Consider the following 21,546-nt stretch of genomic DNA (forward strand, 5'->3'; position numbering starts at 1 on the left):
TGTCTTCTGTTGTAATAGCCAGATTTTCTAAAAGGCACTTCCTTTGTCATTCCAGTTGTTTTTAGCCTTCCCAGTGTAGCAATACTTGCATCTAGTTGCTGGACCATTTCCAAATCTTACAAACATTGAATTGTCTATCCTTTCTAGCCCATTTATCGCTAAACATTTTTCTTGAATTTCATCAACTTTAGGTAACAATTCTTCTTCGACTGAATAAAAGTGAAGCTAATTTTACATATACATACAACATACAGTACATATGCAATTCTTAACTAACAATGTGTCCAGAAACGTTATGACACATAATGGATGAGGATAGATATTGAGGTTCTAGTCAAGAATACAAAAGAATCATATTAGATAGATAAATGGGATTGACTGAATCTTTTAAACAGTGTAACAGTGTAGGGGCATTCTTAAAAAGGAAACCAGGAAGACAAAAGAGGGGATATGAGATAGCCTTGGCAGATAAGGTTAAGGTTAATCCAAAAGGGTTTGACAAATACATTAAGTGGAAGGCAGGAACTAGAGAGAGATTAAGACCCTTTGAAGATCAACAAGGTTGTCTTTATGTGGAACCTAAGGAGATAGGAGTGATATTAAATGAATGTTGTGCACCAGTTTTTCTGTTGAGAAAGTGGAGGTTAGAGAACTCAAGGAAATACAAATCGTTCTGTTATAATGTATGTTTCCTCAAAGCAAATTCATTGTAACGCAACTGACAAATTGAGGACGCTGTTTCTACACTGTGAACCAATAACCTTGTATTGGATGTATTGCGATTACAGTGCCAATGACTTAAGCACAGTTTCTAAAGTGCCATAGCACAAGAATGCAACCATGTTATAGAAGAACTAACTGCAAACATTGATGTTTTGAAAATAATTCACATAGAAGAGGAAGTGCTGGAGATCTTAGGAAACACAGAAGGAAGATAAATCCTCAGGACCTGATGATGTGTATCCCCAGATGTTGTGGGAAGTCAGGTAGGAAATTGTGAGGCCCGTAGCAGAAATATTTGTATCATCATCTGTAAACATGGGTGAAGTACCAGAAGGTGGCTAATGTTGTGCCATTGTTTAAGAGAGGATGAAAGGAGAAGCATGGAAACTATAGACCTGTGAATCTAACATTTTGTTGGAGGTGATTCTGAATGATAGGATTTACATGCATTTGGAGAGGCAAGGATTGAGTAGGGATAGTCAGCATGGCTTTGTGCGTGGAAAATCATGTCTCAACTTGACAATTTTTAATGAAGTATCCAAAAAAAGATTGATGACAACACTTTAATAAAGCCCTTGACAGGGTTCTGCGTGGTAAACTAAACAGTGAAGTTAGATCATATGGGATTCAGGGTGACCTTACCAATTGGACAAAATTGGCTTTATGGTAGAGACACAGAGTGTGATGGTGGAGGGTTGTTTTTCGCACTGGAAGCCTGTGACCAGCGGCACCTATCGCCCTCCCAGCTACCTCCCCTTTCCCCACCAGCCACACCCCCACCCTTCTCTTTATCTCTCAGTTATGCCGAAATGTCGACTCTCCTACTCATATGCTGCCTGACGTGCTGTGCTTTTCTAGCACCAGACACCAGCAGTATTCCACTGGGAATCGGTACTGGGCCCACTTGTTTTTCATTTGCATAAATAATTTGGATGAGAATATAGGAGGCATGATTAGATTACTTAGTGTGGAAACAGGCCTTTTGGTCCAACAAGTCCACACCGACTCGCCAAAGAGAAACCCACCCAGACCCATTCCCCTACATTTACCCCTGCACCTAACACTATGGGGAATTTAGCATGGCCAATTCACCAACCTGCACATTTTGACTGTGGGAGGAAACCCACGCAGACACGGGGAGAATGTGCAAACTCCACACAGACAACTGCCTGAGGCAGGAATAGAACCCGGGTCTCTGGCGCTGTGAGGCAGCAGTTCTAACCACTGTGCCACCATGCTGCCCACCATGGTTAGTAAGTTTGCAGATGACATCAAAACTGGTGATATAATGGACCATGAAGACGGCTATCTATGATTACAAAGAAATCTCGATTAATTGGATCAATGGGCTGAGGAGTGCTAGATGAAGAGTAATTTGGATGAATGTGAGGTATTGCATTTGGTTGGGTCTTATATAAATTAGTGGTAGGGGTCCAAGTAGTGCTGTAGAACAGAGAGACCTATAGACCATAATCCTTTGGAACTTGAGTCACAAATAGACAAGGGTGGTTAAGAAGAGTGGTTAGTATGCTTGCCTTCATTGCTCAGACCACTGAGTGTATGATTTGGGATGTCATGGTGAGGTTGTACAGCATGTTGGTGAGGCCTCTTCTGGAGTACTGTGTGAAGTTCTGCCCATCCTGTTATAGGAAGGATACTTTTAAATGAAGAGGGTTCAGAAAGGATTTAATAAGATGAATGGAGGGTTTGAGATACAAAAATAGACTGGAAAAGCTGTTACGTTTTTGCATCAGAGCATAGGAGGTTAAGGGGTGACTGTAAGAGGTTGAAAAAAATCATTAGGTGCAGATATATGGTGAATGATCAGGGTCTTTTTCCTAGGATGGGGTAGTTCAAAATTGGGGCATATTTTTAAGGTGAGAAGAGAGATTTAAAAAAGACATGAGGGGCAACTTTTTTTTTAAGCTCAGATTGGTTCTCAGTATGTGGAATCAGATGCCAGAGAAAGTAGTGGACCCAGGTAGAGTTACATTTAAAAGACATTTGGATAAGTTCAAGAGTAGGAAAGATTTGGAGGGATATGGGCCAAGCATAAGCAGGTAGGACTAGTTTAGTTAGAGAACATGTTCGGTTTGGGCCAGTCAGACCAAATAATCGGTTTCCGTGCTGTGTGACTCTATCCCCTTCACAACAGGTGAGATTTGAACCAAGTCCTTTTGCCCAAAAAAGGTAGAACACTACCACGTAGAGTCATAGAGATGTATAGCATGGAAACACACCCTTTGGTCCAACCCAATCTAGTCCCACCTGCCAGCACCCAGCCCATATCCCTCCAAACCTTTCCTATTCATATACCCATCCAAATGCCTTTTAAATGTTGCAATTGTACCAGCCGCCACCACTTCCTCTGGCAGCTCAATCCATACACACACCACCCTCTGTATGAAAAGGTTGCCCCTTAGGTCTCTTTCATATTTTTCCCCTCTCATTCTAAACCTCTTGTTCTGGTCTCCACAATCCCAGGGAAAAGACTTTACCTATTTACCCTGTCCATGCCCCTCATAATTTGGTAAACCTCTAAGGTCACCCCTCAGCCTCCGACACTCCAAGGAAAACAGCCCCAGCCTTTTCATCCTCTCCCTGTAGCTGAAATCCTCCAACCCTGGCAACATCCTTATAACTCTTTTCTGAACCCTTTCAAGTTTCACAACATCTTTCCGATAGGAAGGAGACCAGAATTACACGCAATATTCCAACAGTGGCCTTACCAATGTTCTGTACAGCCGCAACATGACTTCCCAACTCCTGTACTCAATACTCTGACCAATAAACAAAAGCATAGCCACTGATTAAAAGAGAGTAAAGTTAATCCTCAATTAATGCCCAAAAATAAATTGCATAAAATATAAAGTATCCAGACCGGATATGCAAAAGATTAATGAAAATCTTTTCAAAAATGCAGAGGAACTCATGTTGATGAGGAAGAGAGTTGGGAATCTAAGTAAGTGAATCATAAAACTACTGCTGGAACACAAAGGTAATTTGAAACAATTAATGGAACATTGTACAACACAACAGTCGTAGCCTAGACTGTGGTGCTGGAAAGCATAGCAGGTCAGGCAGCATCCGAGTAGCAGGAGAATTGACATTTCTGGCATAAGCCCTTCGTCAGGAATCTGAGCCTTGGTTGGAAACCATTTGAGCTACTGAATCAATCTTACATTAACAGTAACTATGATTTAAAACACTACAACTCCAACTCCAATTGCAACCCGGAAATGTGACAAGAACAATGGTGCATAAACACTCAAATTCATAATGCAGCAGCTTGCCCATGTGCAACTGTTCCTGACAGCGGAGGGAGTATTAAATTTTCCCTCTATCCAAATTACTGTAGGGCACCTGGTTTTGTACAGCCGCCTATTACATCCTCTAGTGTTAGGGCTGAGTTTTTTTTTAAATTCATCATGGCATTTAGGTGTCGCTGCTGGGCCAGCATTTACTGCTCATCCCTGGTAGACCTTGAGAACATGATGGTGAGCAGTCTTCTTGAACCTCTGAAGTCCATTTGGTCTTAGGTATACTAACAATGTCTTCAGGGAAGGAGTTACACAGTGAAGTGACAATGAGAACATTTCCAAGTCAGGATGTTCAGCAGCTTGGAGGGAAACTAATAGTGTCTCCATGCTACTTGTCGTCCTCAAAAGGTAATATGTATAGGTTTAGAAGACACCAAGGAGCCTTGATGAATTTTCGCAGTGTATCTTGTAGATGGAACATTGCAGCTACTCATGATGTTGATGGTGGAGGAAGTGAATATTTGATGGTGTGGTGCCAATCAACCAAATTGCTTTGCTTTGTCTTGGATAGTGTCATGCTTGAGTATTGTTGAGATTGGCTTTCAACCAGGCAAGTGGAGAAGATTCATACACCCGACTTCTAGATGGTGAACAGATAGACGGAAGTTAGGTGATGAGTTATCAGTTACAGGATTCCCACTCTTGAAATTCCTCTTGCGCCCATATTTATAGCACTAATCCAGTTCTGTTTCTGGTCACCCAAAACATCAACCTCTCCACCTCCTGATGCTGCCTGGCTTGCTGTTGATAGTGAAGACTCAGCAATGGTAACATCACTGAATGTCATGGGGCAATAGTTAAATGAGATGGTCATTTACGTGAGATGGTCATTGAATGGCACTTCTGTGGAGCAAATGATAAATGCCTTTCATTAGCCCAAGCTGAGCTGTTGTCCAGGTCTTGCTGCATTCTCATTTTTCAAACGTTCTTCCTAAAGAAATAGAAACCTAAGACTTGGTTTGGTTTTTTTTTAAATGTGGCCTTGCTAGCTATGGCATGATGTTTATTGACTGCTGTATCTGTACTTCTAGATCTCCTTGTTCCTCCATTCTGCCTAGACTTGCACCATCTAAGTAATAAGTGAACCCCTACAATATGCACTACCTCCAAGTCTTGAAGTTTACTTGTCAATTACTGGCTCGGTCTCCCAAGTTTATTGTCTACTATCTATTGCAGTTTTCTAGCAACATCTATCCCCCAGTTTGAGGTCATCTACAAATTTAGAAATTTGTATTTTTGGTTCCAAAGTTCAAATCATTAAAAGTAGCTGTACAAGCACTAATACTTACAGATCACTATGTTTCAGTTTCTGCCACTCTGAACTCTCCTTTACTTGTAATCTCTGCTTTCTAACTTGAAGCCAGCTCACAATCCATTATCATTTGTGCCCAGATTTCTCAGTCTGACCCTATCCAACCTATTATGGAGCACCTTATTGCACATCTTCAAAATCAAATCCAGATAAATTACGTATTTTTCATTACCACCATCAACTCCATTTGCTACTGCCTCAAAGTTCAATAAAGTTAGTCAAGCAAGATTTCCCTTTATATTCTCCATGCTGAACGTGCATTCTAATATTTTTTCATTCTGTTCTTTCCTTTAGTAAGGATTGCATTATTTTTCCTACCACCAATATTAAGCTGGCTTGTGTATGATTCTCTGGGCATGGTCTGCCTCCTTTCTTAAATGTAGGAATTACATTAGCTATCTGCCAGTCTTCTGACACTATACCGTCTTCTAATTAGTTATTTTTAAAAAGGTGAAAGAATGTCTCTGCTACCCATTTCTTTGATTGCATCTCCAAATTTTGAAAGAATCAGTCTGGCTTTATCCTACTGGAGTTTGACTTTATTTAATGTATTTCTTTTTGTTTTAAATGTAGTTATCTCATTACCTATATCATATCTACTTGTTCCCTGGTAAATAGTGAAGTGAAATAGTTATACGATATTTCAGCCATTTCTCATTCAACATCTGTGGTATTAACAAAAAAAGGCTGTGATAGTAACTGGATCATGACAGTCAGACATGCTGGCAAAATATTTTACTGGTATTTTATGTTCCTTGATAATTTAATTCCATTGCTGTTTGTTTTCCTAACTGTTTTATCACAGTCTCTTCATATTCTCTTTAACATGCACTTAACACATTCCACTTTTCTAAACCTATTTTCCCCCAATTTGTCAGTGTCCGGCAAGTGTCTCATTTTCTTTTAGCAGAATAAATCTTTCCTGAACTTTGCTCAACACCATTTTAGATGTTTCCAACAATGTTTTTTTTAGCATTGTTGCTACTGTTAATGTCAATTTTCCCAAGTTCTATTCTCAAAGTCAAATTTTCTCCAATCATACTTGCACCCTTCACTATCAACTTAAAATGCACATCACAATGTATGTTGTTCTACTCGCGTGCACTGGTTCATGCCTTACTATAGATGCAATAGCAAATCTTCCCTTGAGTTTTGTATTATATAAGAGTTAGAAACCAGTCCTTCACACAACGTAGAAACTCCGTTCCCCTATCCTTTTTGTCTACCTCTTCACTGCAATTAATATCAAGCTAGTTGATCTAAGGATCTTGCAAAGGCAATACAGGTGATACTTCCCTAGTAATTTAAAAGGTACTTGCTGTGGACTTGCCCAAATCTGACAGCCAGGTCTGCACTGGCTTTAGTGGTGACAAGCTAAAAAGGATGGAACTAAGCAGTAACAAGTTAGTTGGAATGGCCTAAAAGCTTGATCAAAGACAGGTTAAAATGGTTTAGGAAAAGCATTCCACAGATTGGGACTTAGACAGCTGCAAATATCATCACAATTGATGGGATAAAGAAAGGGTGGGATACATCAAAGAAACAAGGACTTTGGGGCAGGCCAGTAGAGAGAGTTAGTGTGTTAAAAGGAAAGGGGAAGGAAGCTGATCCTAGATATTGTCTGATATGGCTTGAAAGGATGGACAAAGAATTGGGTGGCATCAGCCTAACATGAAAATATTGCTAGAAGTTTACTTTTGCTGGATAAAAATACTGTAAACTCCCTACCTAACTGCATCGCAAGAGGACTTTCACCATACAGATTACATATAGAGCAAGATGCTGCTCATCACCAAGTTCTCAAAGAAACTAGGATTAAGCAATAAATACCAGCTCTGCCACATTGAGGAATTAATAATTTTAAAAATCCTTTGTAGTTTTGTAATTTATTTCAATGCAAAGTTTTGATCGCATTCAAAGCCAAATATACTATAACCACTTCATTTCACAGTAAGTTCTTCACAGAAAGTTAATGAATAATTACACATTGATTAATTGATTATGCCCTCCTTCTTCCATCTCCTCTGCCCCTTTGATTAATAGTAGCTATGCAAAAGATGGCACAACACAACAGCACTTCACAGGCGGTTCCAAAGCACTGAAGAAGTCACCTAGACCGGATGAAATGTCTGCAAATCAACTTCCAGCTCAGCAAACACACCCACAACTACGGCAACCGACAGCTATAAATCTTTACACAAACCTTGATATGGGTTTGTGTTTTCTGCTTCAGCATTTTGAAAATGACATTTTTTCTATACACTTTATTGGAAGGAAAACTCAAAAAAATCAAATTATTTTGCTGGGAGAAAGTTTTTTTTTAAAACACATGGCAAATCTTCTCCAGGTGACATTAATATTTCTTTAAAATTTGATTCATTCCAAACATACAAATTCTGTGCAAGAAAACTTGCTGAAACCCATAATTAAAAACTAATTTTCATTGCCTAAAACTTGAATAACTCTTGCCATGTTGAAAGTATTTTGTTCAAATCAAAAAATGCTGACGATCATACATTCCATAAGAATAAAAAAAGCAGCAAGTGTCATAACTGAAGTAAATACTGTGCGAGCTGGAGATCTGAAATTCAACAAAGATACTGAAGAAACTCAGCAGGTCTTGGCAAACAGAGAGAAACAGTTAATGTCTCAAGTCAAATATGACATCTTTGGATCTGTCACAACAGTTGAGTTGCCCTTTCAATTTAAATTGCATGCACCTATATTTTGAATTAAAAATAAATGTCGTAACTTTTTCTTTCAAAGCCAGTATCAGACCAAGACCACTATTGACAATGGAATACACAGCTTTGAAAAAGTGACCAGGCCCACAGGTGCCACCCTGACCTCCTAGTCAGTGTCCATTTTAATTCCCTTTCTAACATGACCATCCTTGGCCTTCGATTGACACAGCGAATCAGACCACAAATTGGAGGAACAACAGCTCATCTTCCGATTAGCAGCCTACAGCCTGCAGGACTCAACACTGAGTTTTCCAATTTCAAATAACCTCCCTTCCCACCTTGAGATATTAAAAGTTAATTTGCTCTGCTGACCTGCAGGAAATTGAATGTCCCAAGGCTAGGGAGAGATGCCTCTGACTTACAGGTAGATTGTAAGGAATTTATATTCCAATCCCTTGCCATTCAGAGCCATTTGCATGGCCATTTCCTAGTTATTCAGTGTAAAGGAATTGCATTATCATCTTATTCAAAATCAATAAGAACATTACAGTTGGAATTTTGAGTACTCCCTGTAGTTAAAAAAAAAGATTCACAACAGATTTGATCATTAAGGGGTGATTTACATTATACTGTTTCTGGAAATGATGTAGTCACTGTATTGTGTCTTGAATGGCATGTGACTAGGTGCAGGTTGTCTTGTGGGCATTTCTGACTGTGATGCAAAGATCTTGTTCTAACGGAAAGACTGTTTCCTTTGTTCAGAGAGATCCGTTGACATGGCTTCACAAGCATTGCCAAGTGTGTTAAAGGGTTCCTCCAGAAAGCTTACTTTGTACTCAGCTTAATAAATTTTGCTCGTTCACAGAAGGTGACATTTGCAGTTGCATCAAGAGTGTAAGAATCTCAGGAAAAAAAATCCCACCTACTCCCTTCCCAGCCCCTCCCCCTCCCTCTCCCTCTCCCTTCCATTCCTCTGATCAACTCTTCCTTCTAGCTTCCAACCAGATTCATTCTTCCCATCAACCAACCAGGTCGTAGCCTCTACCTGTGTTCACCTATCCCTACCTCACCATCCTGTCCTCACGTCCCCCAACCACCCCATTACATGCAATTTCCCTTATACCTACCCCAGTCCTGAAGAAGAAACATTGGACTTCTCCATCTCATGATGCTGCCTTGCTGTGTTCTTCCAGCCGCCTGATTGTCTACCTTGCATTCCAGCATCTGCAGTCTCTAGTCAGGAACAGAAATTGTGGTGTCTCTGCTATGACAATCAGAATCACACTGGGAAGTGTATTTCCTCAATCATCAGGGTCATGGACAATTCCATTCTAAATGATATTGTTCATTCATTTTAAATTTAGCCAATTGTGACAATACTATGGTTTTAAGAAGTATATTTTGTCCAAGTTTTAAAATGATAAAAGGTTGGGAAAGAGGCGCCAAGCTGTTGATTGAAGCCAATGAAGTAAACAGTTTGCGAGCCCTTTTTTAAGAAAAAGCAAGTTGGAACAATAGAAGCAGCCTAATTGGGTGTGGTCAAGAATTGCATAAGAGACACAATCTGTATATTACTGAATTTGCCTTTGCTAAAAGTCATTTTATAAGATTTGGATCAGAGTGATGTTGGAAAAGTACAGATCAGGCAGCATCCGAGAAGCAGGAAAATCGACGTTTCAGACAAAAGCCCTTCATCAGGATCCTGAAGGGCTTTTGCCTGAAACGTCAATTTTCCTGCTCCTCGGATGCTGTCTGACCTGCTGTGCTTTTCCAGCACCACTCTGATCTAAACTCTGGTTTCCAGCATCTGCAGTCCTCACTTCTGCCTAGTTCATTTTATGGGATGTTACAATATTAGAACAGTTAATTAGTAGTTAATGTATTTTGTTAAGCATTTCAATAGAGTTATGGGTTAAGCTAATTCTTTTATCTATATTTATACTACAGTTAAAATACAAAACATGTGTTTGGTCAAACTACTCTATTAAAAGCTATCAAATTGCATCTGGAAAGCAGCGTTTTACACTTACCTTTAAAATAAGAAAAAGTTAGGGTCCAGGCTATCATCTTAAAAATTTTGGGGGGGAATTTAGTCTGATCCATAACATAATAGTACAGGTCATTCTGCTATGACACACGTTTTGTTAACACAAATTCACTATAACACAATTGACGAACTGGATGACACTGTTTCTAAAGTGCAAAGTTTTAAAGCTTGTATTGGTTATTACATGATTCCAGTCCCATTAGCTTAAATAGTGCTGCCATTACATGATTTTTTTTTAATGACATGGAATTACTCGAGAACGGAACTACTGCGTTATAGCAGAACTGACAGTACATTGCAAAACAAATGCAAAATGAAGTAAAATATTGAAATACAAGCTAATGTCAGAACATCAGAGTATATCTACAACACAGACCATAGGGATTCAAGGAAAAGCTCTCATCAAATTTAAGGGCAATTAAGGATAGACAATAAATGCTGCCTGTGCAAGTGAGATGCACATTGTATGAATTAAGAAAACCACTTATTCACATAAATACATCAGAAAGCCTCACCCTTTACATAAGTGAATGCACAAGTGAGTGTAGACTGATGAAAAAGTAGCAAAAAGATTCATCTTAATTTTTTTTAGGTAACCAAGTCTTACTTAAATTGTATAGTCCTATTCACATTGTCCACAATTAAGAATTGCGCGCCCAGGCCCTTTAAGGTTTCCCATCCTGTTAGAGTCATACAGATCTATAGCACAGAGAAAAAGGCCTCCAACCCACGCACTACAAGTAGTTTAAGAAGTACGAAGTTACATTTCATTGATACCATGTGCCCAAAACAAACTTAGTTAAAAAAAATTCAATAATCCTGTAAGGGAAATTTGTCTAATCAAATTTCAGAATATTGAGGAACCTGCTCAGGAACTGGTTATTTTAGATCAAGCATTGTGGGAAGAGACAGCATTCTTCAGTAATCTCGCAGTAAAACGAGCTCAAGATAGAGATCAAATGTTAAATTTCATATTAAAATTTCCATGTGGTATGATTAAATTTGAAATTAGATTCCCAAAGTTAAACAATAACATTCACAAAGGTAAGAAGGGCAACATTAGCTTAAAAGATACGCTGCTGATAGTAATGACTCTAGGAATGTGTGCCAGAGATGTACAGCACAGAAACAGACCCTTCAGTCCAACTTGTCCATGCCGACCAGATATCCCAACCCAATCTAGTCCCATCTGCCAGCACCTGGCCCATATACCTCCAAATCCTTCCTATTCATATATCCATCCAGGTGTTTCTTAAATGTTGCAATTGTACTAGCCTCCAACATTTCATTAAAGAAATAATTCATGATTCTAAATACACATTCCCTTGAGGAATAAAATCTCTATTGGAAACATGGTACAAGTGGCTAATTAGAGAAATTAAGGATAGCATTTGATTAAAAGAGGCTTACAATATTTAAAAAAAATAAGTCTAACCTGAGAAATTATTAACTTACTTTTAAATTCCAAAAGGAGAAGCAAACAAGTGTAAATCGATAAGATATATAAAAACACATTGAAGAGCTATTATAAGGATGCAAAAATGAAAACTTTTACAGACAGAGACAAGAAATAACTAAGGGGAATAAAGGTAGTGGCAGAAATGTTAAATAATCAAAAAAATGTGTCTTCACATTTTCCCTTGATGTTCAAAGGCATTACTGTCACTGAATCGTGCCACTATCAATGCGATTTTTGAGATTTGTAGCTCAAGTTAAAGTTCAGGTTGTAAGTTTGCTGACTGAGCTGGTGGTTTGTTTTCAGATGTTTCATCACCATGCTAAGTAGCATCATCAGTGAGCCTCTGCTGAAGTACTGGTGTGCTGTCCCACTTTCTATTCATGTGTCTTGGCCTGTTAAAGGTGGGTGATATCATTTCCACTTTTTCTTAGAGGTTGGTAAATGGGGTCCATATCTGTGTGTTTATTGATGGAGTCCGGTTTGAATGCCAAGCCCTTAGGAATTCTCGGGTGTGTCTCTGTTTAGCCTGTCATAGCATGGATATGTTGTCCCAGTCAAAGTGGTGCCCTTCTTCGTCTCTGTATATGCATTCTAGTGATAGCTGGTCATGTCTTTTGGTGGATAGTTGGTGTTCGTGTATCCTGGTGCCAGTTTCCTGCCTGTCTATCCGATGTAGCGTTTGTTGCAGTCCTTGCAGGGTATTTTGTAAATGACATTTGTTTTGCTGGTACAGGATCCTTTCGGGTCATTAGTAGCTGTTTCAGTATGTTGGTAGGTTTGAGGGCTACCATGATGCTAAGGGGTCGGAGTACATAGAACAGTACAGCCCTTTGGCCCTCGATGCTGCACCGACCTGTGAACTAATTTAAGTCCATCCCCTTACGTTATCCCATCATCATCCATATGCTTATCCAAGCACTGCTGAAATTCCCCTAACATGGCTGAGTTAACCATATTGGCAGGCAGGGCATTCCAAGCCCTTACCACTCTCTGAGTAAAGAATCCGTCTCTGACATCTGTCTTAAATCTATCACTCCTCAATTTGCAGCTTTGCCCCCTTGTACAAGCCCACCCTATCTAATCCTCTGATCATTTTGTATGTCCCTATTAAATACTCTTAGATCTGTTCTCATTGGAGAGAAGAAGGCTAAGTCCCTCAGCCTTTCATCAAAAGACTTTCTCTCCAGAACAGACAACATCCTGGTAAATCTCCTCTGCACCTTTTCCAATGCTTCCACATCCTTCCTGTAATGAGGCGACCAGACTGTACACAAGATTCCAATTGAGGCTGCACTAGAGTTTGTACAGTTGCAACATGGCATCCTCTACCACTAAAACCTAACACACCGCATGCCTTCTTAAAAGCACTATCAAACTGGGTGGCAACTTTCAGGAATCTATGTACATGGACTCCAAGATCCCTAAATAGTTTCTTTCAATTAAATACTGGGAAAACCAAAGCTCTTGCCTTGACTCCAAAACACAAACTTTACAACTTTGCAAGACCAACTATTATCACTGTTGGAGCCAACCTGCAAAATCCAAGTATGCTATAGTTAGAGTTCCAACCCCATTTACTCCCCAACACCTAGGCTGTAACAATGTTGAAAAGTGTGGTGCTGGAAAAGCTCATTCTTGTAGTCATCTCCTAGATGTCTTTGGTGTATGGTAGTATGGCTAGAGTTGCTGGGTGCGTTGTCTTCTTGTTTGGATTTGTTGTTTAAGAACCGGCAGACTGGGTTTAATCGCTCTATAGGTATATACGCTGTGTAGGTATTTTTCTTCTGTTGCTCGTAGTTTCCAGGTGCTGCAATGTGTTGTGGCCCATCTATATAATGTTTTGATGTAGCTCCATTTGTGGGTGTTGTGATGATTGCTCCTGTAGTTAGATATATGGTCTGTGTGTGTTGCTTTCCTATAATTGCTGGTCTGCAGTTCTCCATTGACACTTTGTTCCACTGTGACATCTAGGAAGATGTTCTCTTCTTCTTTGGTGAAATGTATGCCAAAGATACACCAAGGACACAGACACCAGACATCCATTAGCAAGACCAGCATCCTCAAGCTAGTAGACCTGTGCCTCACTCCTCACTTCATCTTCAATGTCAAAACCAACAAACAAATCAACAGGAGAAAAACAGGATCACCAATATCAGGATTCTTAACAGACGCACTAATGCTTAGACTTGGACAAACAGCCCTGCCCACAATCCAACCCAAATTTTGGGTCAGTTATGTGGATGACACTTTTGTCATCACAAAATGGAACAAATTAGAAGAAACCTACAATATCATCAACATCCTTACTGACATAAATTTCACCAAAGAGGAAGAGAACAACAACAGACTCCCCTTCCTAGATGTCATATTAGAATGAACAGTCAATGGAGAACTAGACCAGCATCTACAGGAAAGGAACACACAGACCAGATACTTAACTACAGGAGCAAGCATCCCAACACCCATATGCGGAGCTGCATCAAAACATTATTTGAACAGGCCACAACACACTGCAGCACCCAGGAACTACGAGTAGAAGAAAAATACCTACACAGCAAATACAAGAACAGGTACCTGATAAGCACAATCTGCCTATTCTTAAACAACAAACCCAAAAAAGATAGCACAACACGCCCAGAGACTCTAGCCACACTACCAAACAAAGACATCTCGGAGATGACTATGAGACTACTCCAACCCCTTGGTATCATGGTAGTCCACAAACCTATCAACATACTGAAACAGCTACTAATGAACCTAAAGAATCCTTACCAGCAAAACCAATGTCATTTAAAAAAAACCCTGCGAGGACTACATCGGATAGACAGACAGGAAACGAGCCACCAGGATACACGAACACCAACTATCCACCAAACAACATGGCCAGCTATCACTAGAATGCATATACAGAGACAAAGTAAGGCACCATTTTGCCTGGGACAACATATCCATCCTATGACAGGCTAAACAGAGACACACATGGGAAATCCTAGAGGCCTGGCATTCAAACTAGAACTGCATCAATAAACACAATTGATTTGGACCCCATTTACCAACCTCTAAGAAAAAGAAGTGGAAATGATATCACCTTAACAGGCCAAGACACATGAATAGAAAGTGGGACAGCACACCAGTGCTTCAGCAGAAGCTCACTGATGATGTTACCTAGCATGGTGACGAAACATCTGAGAACAAACCTACCAGCTCAGCAAGCAAACTTACAAACTGCCAGTATCAATACTGTGAGGGTTATCATTGGCCAGAAAGTGAAAGAGTCATCTGTTTAAATATTATGGCTAGGTGAGCAGGTCAGCAGCAGAGAATTCTGCAGCTTGTATCTCACCTCAGTCCCCAAAAGACTCCACCATTTATGAGGTACAAGTGAAATATATAGAATACTCTCCACTTGCCTGGATGAATGTAGCTCAAACACAAGAAGTTTGTCACAACCCTGGGCAAAACAGTGCACTCAAGTGCCATTCCATTTACCATTTTTAACATTCACTATCTCCACCAAAGCAGAGTGACAACAGTGAATACCTTCTGCAACGTGTTGCAGAAATACACTAAGATTAATTGAACAACATCTTCCAAACCGGCAACCTCTACCACCAATAAAAAATGGCAGGGGCAGCAAATAAATTGGAACATCACTCGCTGCAAAACGCCTCCAAGTCACACACCACCCTGACGTGGAACTATAATCACCATTCCTTCAGTTATTAAGTCAGACATGGAACTCCAATTCAAACAACACTGTTGGTGTACCTACAGAACTTGGACCATTGACATTCAAGAAGCTGTCTGACAAAACTCAAATAGGGATGGGAAATAATTACTGGCCTGGTCAGCAGCAGCCACAGTGCATGAAAAATATGAATTGAAAAAAAGCATGTTGAAAAATAAAAGAGCCAAGAGCCCAACAAGCAAGGAATTTAATTACATCCAGTAAAGAAACATTACTGGAGAAATTGATGGGACTGAAATCTAAGAACCTTCTGGATCCAATGTCTTACCTGCTAGATTTTAAATGAGTTAACTCCAGATATGGCAGGTGCATTGTGTTTGCTTTTCCAGAATTCCCTAGATTCTGAAATGGCCTCAAGAATGAAAGGTGACAGAAACCAGAGAACTGCAGCTCAGTTTAGTCTGCCATCAGTAGTATGGAAACTAAGAGAATCTATTAGTAAGGAAACAGCATCAGAACCTTGTAGAAATCATAATACAGTTTGGCAAAGGCACAGTTTTATGAACAGGAAATTGTGTTTGACACATACTCAAAAAGATTAACTAGGAGGCTCAGGAGAACAAGTGGATATAGCATATTTGGACTTTCAGAATCATTCAACAAAGGTGCCCTACAGATTATTACACAAGATTAGTGCATACACTGAAACACAATCTGCCCTATAACACAGTCATATCTGATTCCTGTGTCTCAATACCATGATCCTTGGTATCTTTAGCCTTTAAAAATATATTTCCTTAAGTATATTCAATGATTTAGCCTCCATAACCCTTTGTGGTAGAGAATTCCAGAAGTTCACCATATTCATTCACTGCAAAACCAATTTGTGGAGGAGCAATGAGCAAAGTGCCATAGGGGTTGGTGCTTGGACTCAAGCAACTTAGAATGTCAATGACTAATTAGGTGTAACATATTCAAGTTTGGTGATGAAAGATAAGGATGCTGGGAGTAGGTTCAGAGAATGCTGGGAGTGAAACCTAAAGACGTTGTAGAAGATTAGAGGCCAGTAAAGCCATTGGACAAGGTAACAGTGGGTGAAACTTCATGAAGGAAGTGTGAAATTATTCATGTTGGTAAGAAGAATACAAACATTTTTTTAAAAAAAGGCTAGACTAGTAAGTGATGGTAATCAGAAGGTGAACAAGTCAGAAAGGCAACATGCAAGTACAGCAAACAATTGGGAAAGCAAATTATATGTTAGTCTTCGTTACAAAGCATTGGAATATAAGTGTAAGGATGTCTTGTTGCAATTATATTAGGATTTGATTATATCACACTGAAGAATCTATATACTGTTTTGGTTGCCTTATCCAAGGAAGGAAATACTTGCTTAGATAAGGGTTCATCAGATTAAAATCTTGGATGGGTCTAAAAGCATAAATTAAATAGAATGTGCCTACATTATTTTGTGTTTAAAATGAGAGGTGAGCTCATTGAAAATGGTTAAATACTTGACAGAATAGATCATGAGAGAATAAAACCAAAAGAACGGAGGTTGCTGTAAATCAGAAACAAAAACAATTTGTTGGAAAAGCTCAGCAGGTCTGGCAGCATCTGTGGAGAGAAATATGAGTTAACATTTTGGGTCAAGTGACCCTTCCTCAGAACTGATGATGGCTAGGAAAATGTCAGTTTATATGCAGACAATAGCGGGGGTGGGGAGTTAAAGAATAAATGATTGGTGGAGATAGAGAGAGACAGACAGACAAATGCTGAAAGGCTGTTTCCCTTGGCTGGAGAATACAGAGTTTTATGTTAGAAACTAAAGGTAAGAGATAGGCCATTTAGCGCTACAATGAAAAGAATCTCATCATTTAAGGGTTCCGAATCTTGAACATTCACTATCCAAGACAGCTTTGAATACTCAAAGAGAGTATATTCAAAATTCAAATAGATTTTAGGCGCTAAAGAAAATAAGTGAGGAAATAAGGCAGGAAACTGCAATGGATGTACAAGAGAAAAAATGAGGTATGCAGATCAGAGTCGAAAAGTGTGGTGCTAGAAAAGCACAGCAGGTCAGTCAGCATCCGAGGAGCAGGAGAATTGATGTTTCGAGCTTATGCCCTTCATCGGGCATTCCAGCACCACACTTTTCAAATGGATGTACCAAGGCTGACACAAGTTTACCAAATGACTGCAGCTAGTTTACATGGCCCTAATTGCAAGCATGGGATCAACTTCTACATGTCAACTGTTGACAGGTAACCTTATTGCTTTGCTGTGAAGCAAGTTGTTTGAAGAGTACTCCTGTAACTCAACAACTGTATGATGAAGCCAGTCTGCCTAATGTCCAAAAAGGCAGATTTCTTATGGCAATACACTATAGTTCTAAACCAGAACACAAAAGAGTGCCCAAATATGAATGTCACACTGATCAAAAAATTTCAAATTGCTGGAAAATAAGATAAACCCTCTCTTATGTACAAGAGCTATCATTAGTTCATTTAACAGGTGATCAAGTTTCAGTTTGCAGAAAACAAATGAAGTTAGTTTACAACATAAAATCACACCTGAAAGTTTAAGATTACTACATCTCAGTACATACCATCCAATTATCTTCTCCAACTTAGAATGTATTTAAAATTTCAAAATGCATAATTATTCTAACACCATTCCAATTTTGCAGTCAATTCAGAGAAAGCCCATTCCAATATTAGGGTATTTTTAAAAACATATTAGGGGTTATTAAAATAAAGTGTATAATATTTGTACATGGCCTAAGTTTCGACGCTTTGAGCACAGGAAAAGCAGAATCTACAGCAGTTGTATTTTTAAAAAAAGAACTTTCGACATTGCTCGTCTCCAGTGCCATCATGGTCACCTTAATCTCAGTGGTTCCTAAGAGACGTACGTAACTTTAGCAAATCACAAAAAGATCTGGAGAAGTCAGTATAGTGTGTACCCGACGCGGAAAACGATTCACTTACATGCATGCTATAAATATACTGCGGAAGACACCATAGGTATCTTGCAGTATTGCATATTCTAAACTTAATGCAGTTTTGCAAAACTGAAAGAACATACCAAATTTATATAGTACATTTACAAATAATATCGTTTGGCTTATTTGGAAAGCTCTGGAAATTTTAACAAGGCGGACTGGTTTTGCAATGCATAATTAAATACTCTGCATAGCAACAGAAGAGAATTTATAGAATTCCGGCTGACACATCTTACTGCCTAAAATTGTGTACGAAATGAGGTTGAGTTTGGTGTACATTTCCCTTTATACACTGAAAACAATGACTCTCACCAAATAAATAGAAATAAATTTGGGTCAAGGGCAATGCGTCAAACCGAAATTTGCACAGAAAAGAAAATAGACAAAGCAAAATTTGAAACGATCTGGACAGGACATATTTGCTTATTATTTGCAAAAGAAATTCCTTTTTCCCCCCCCATTAGAAAACGTCGATTTGTGTCAAAGTGCTCACGTCGAACAATGAACCTACAGCGACTAACCTGCCAAATAGTGGACCTCAAAAAAACCCAAAACGGTGCTCACTTTCGCTAACTTACAGGTTAATTACATTGAAAAGGCAATTAGATTGAAAAGGCATTTTTTAAAAAAACTGCAGAGAGGGAATCTCCAATCTTATACGAATTACAATCAAATCGTCCTGCGTGGGAGGAATCCACGTTCGTGTTTCTTGCCGTACAATAGCAGTACAATGTGAGAATGAGACAAAGATTTGTGCGCTTTTATGTTCAAATATTTTCTGGTAGCAAGATAGTACAAATCGGTCCCTCGCACGAGACAGAAATCACCAAAGGCATTGCTGTCAGAAAACCTTCGACTATTTTTACAGTGACATGAAACATTTCACAATTAGAACAAATACACAAAAGGCTCAAGACTCGGGGCAGTCAAATTAGGTAATAAAATGTCTTAAATCTTACATAACACCAGAGTTCTATTTATTCGTTAGTGTCAAAACAATTTCATTTAAATGAATTAATTATAAAACAAAGCCACAAATTAAGGCCGGAGCATTTTACAAAAACGCCCATATCCTTGTAATTTAATCTCAGCCAGGTTAAAACAAAACCTTTAAACACCCACTCTCCATGTCAAAGGTCATCAGTTCCCAATGAAAAAAGTAGTCAGGAACCCTTCAGATACAATTATTTTAAATTACCTAACCACGAAAGTACATGAACAAAGGAAAAACTCCTATCCACTCCTAGCATCTACGTAATTTTGACTAAATTTGCCTTGCTAAACTAGCGACCTTCTCTAATTAAATCAAAGTTTTATTTTAAATTTTTATCAAAATGTTCACACACTACAAAATCAATGTCCTATAGGGCACAATTTATGGCAGGAAGCAGTGTTGGACACATCTGCGCATGCTCAAAAAGGCCCGAGGGAATGGGTTCACTATTTCGCAGCTTACAGGATGGGACTTAGACCCTAACTCTACCACGCGAGAGATGGAGAGGAAAAAATAACACAGACGCTCCGAGCAGGTTGGTAATTAAAATAAAGACAGAAAATAATGAGCCGAAACTCACCACAATCAAATCAGTCACCGGTGCCTGGTGTCCCAAGAATGTAAATTCATTCACTTCACGGCAGATCGAGTCAATTTAAGCCCATGAATAGGAATCTAAGTGAGCTGACCTAGCACGTCCTCCAGTGCGGGGACTCAACCCTCACTCCGAGCGCCGGCACCAACCGCCGCTCACGTGGGGCCGCACCGCCTTCCCTCATTGGTTTGTTCCGCCCCTCTCCTTGGAGACCGGGCCTTCATCACATTGGAGCGCAGAGCAGCCCTACTCGAGGTGGTGTGAGGAAGATAACAGCCGGGAGAGGTAAGGAACCAGGGAGAGAGAGGAAAAAGGAGGAGGAGGAGCAGGGAAGAAAGGTAGACAGATGGAAGATTGGTGGTTCGAGGCCAACAGCAGGAAACCCACTCAAGCCTCCGGGTAGAAGAAGGAAACTCTATCTTAAATGGGACCCTGGAGTACGGGGGGGTCTGGAGGAAGTTGGGACCCCCCTCCTCGGGAATAGGTTTTGACATGGAGGTAAAACCACAGCAAGCAAATGGAACAGATCTTATCACACTGGAGGATGGCTGGACTTATTTTTCTAACTTAGCTTTCTGGAGCTCATTGGATTTTGACAGGAATTCCAGTAGTTTGGTTTTGTAAGGGGTGTCTGTTGTTAAAGAGTCCCACTTGATCACTTCACACAGACGAAGGCAAATCCTTTAAATTCATTAAAGCAAAATAATGGTTGTGTTCTGCATCCAAGTTAAATATTAACTGTCAACTTGTCCCTAAACTTAGATAACGATTGGAGGATTGCTCAATAGTCAAATATATTTTGGTTAATTGTGTTTGGTTGTATTTCTCAAGTCTTCTTACCTTTTAGCTCTGTGGCCAGCCACACCACGGTCCACTAGATTCATATCTTTTTATTTCTGTTTACAATTATCCACTGAGCTGTCAGCAACTTGATATTTGAAAAACAATGGAATCATGGACTTAAGCTATTTGTGTGGTTTCCTAATGCACACCCATGTGGTTCCTGAGGATAAATACAGTTTTCTGTAAGAAATAGGGCAAGTATTCAAGTGTAAGAAAAGTACTTAAATCAAAATCATTTATTTATTTTAAATGGAGAATATTCAATATTGTGATTTCAAGTCATTGTTGATAAATATAATGTATGAACACTTTTGAGGCCTCAGAATGCTGGGAATATGTTTTGGATGAGCAAGGGAATTGCAAAAACTTGGGAAGAGCATACTGCTATGGTGAGACAGAAACTGGGTTTTTGGGAGCACCACTTCCCCCTCCGTGTGGGTAAAATCCTGGCTATCAGGTGTGAGGTACTCTTGGTATTGCTGCATGTGATGTAGTTCACCGACTCCCACAGCTACCTGGATTACACCTCTTCCCACCCTACCTCTTGCAAAAATGCCATCCCGTATTCCCAATTCCTCCGCCTCCGCCGTATCTGCTCCCAGGAGGAGCGGTTCCACCATAGAGCACACCAAATGGCCTCCTTCTTTAGAGACCGCAATTTCCCTTCCCACGTGGTTAAAGATGCCCTCCAACGCATCTCATCCACATCCCGCACCTCCGCCCTCAAACCCAACCCCTCCAACCGCAACAAGGACAGAACGCCCCTGGTGCTAACTTTCCACCCTACCAACCTTCGCATAAACCAAATCATCCGCCGACATTTCCGCCACCTCCAAACAGACCCCACCACCAGGGATATATTTCCCTCCCCACACCTTTC

General features: G+C 39.8%; 1 protein-coding gene and 1 long non-coding RNA gene across 4 annotated transcripts in view; one reads left to right on the top strand and one right to left on the bottom strand.

The window, feature by feature from the left end:
* The window catches only part of LOC122564828 (spermatid perinuclear RNA binding protein), a 167,565-nt gene extending 147,621 nt beyond the window's left edge, over positions 1-19,944 (bottom strand). For 2 of the 3 annotated variants that reach the window (XM_043720135.1, XM_043720131.1), the window contains exon 1: positions 19,809-19,944. The gene's annotated coding sequence lies outside the window, so the exon portion shown is untranslated. The remainder of the gene's footprint in view (positions 1-19,808) is intronic. The other variant, XM_043720134.1, reaches the window with a different exon arrangement.
* An 83-nt stretch (positions 19,945-20,027) lies between these two features.
* Positions 20,028-21,546, top strand: part of LOC122564831 — a 34,002-nt gene continuing 32,483 nt past the window's right edge. The window contains exon 1 of the long non-coding RNA XR_006316015.1: positions 20,028-20,108. This is a non-coding gene — a long non-coding RNA (uncharacterized LOC122564831). The remainder of the gene's footprint in view (positions 20,109-21,546) is intronic.

The sequence above is a fragment of the Chiloscyllium plagiosum genome, chromosome 30, assembly GCF_004010195.1.
Source record: "Chiloscyllium plagiosum isolate BGI_BamShark_2017 chromosome 30, ASM401019v2, whole genome shotgun sequence".
In the NCBI taxonomy this organism is placed as follows: Eukaryota; Metazoa; Chordata; class Chondrichthyes; order Orectolobiformes; family Hemiscylliidae; genus Chiloscyllium; species Chiloscyllium plagiosum.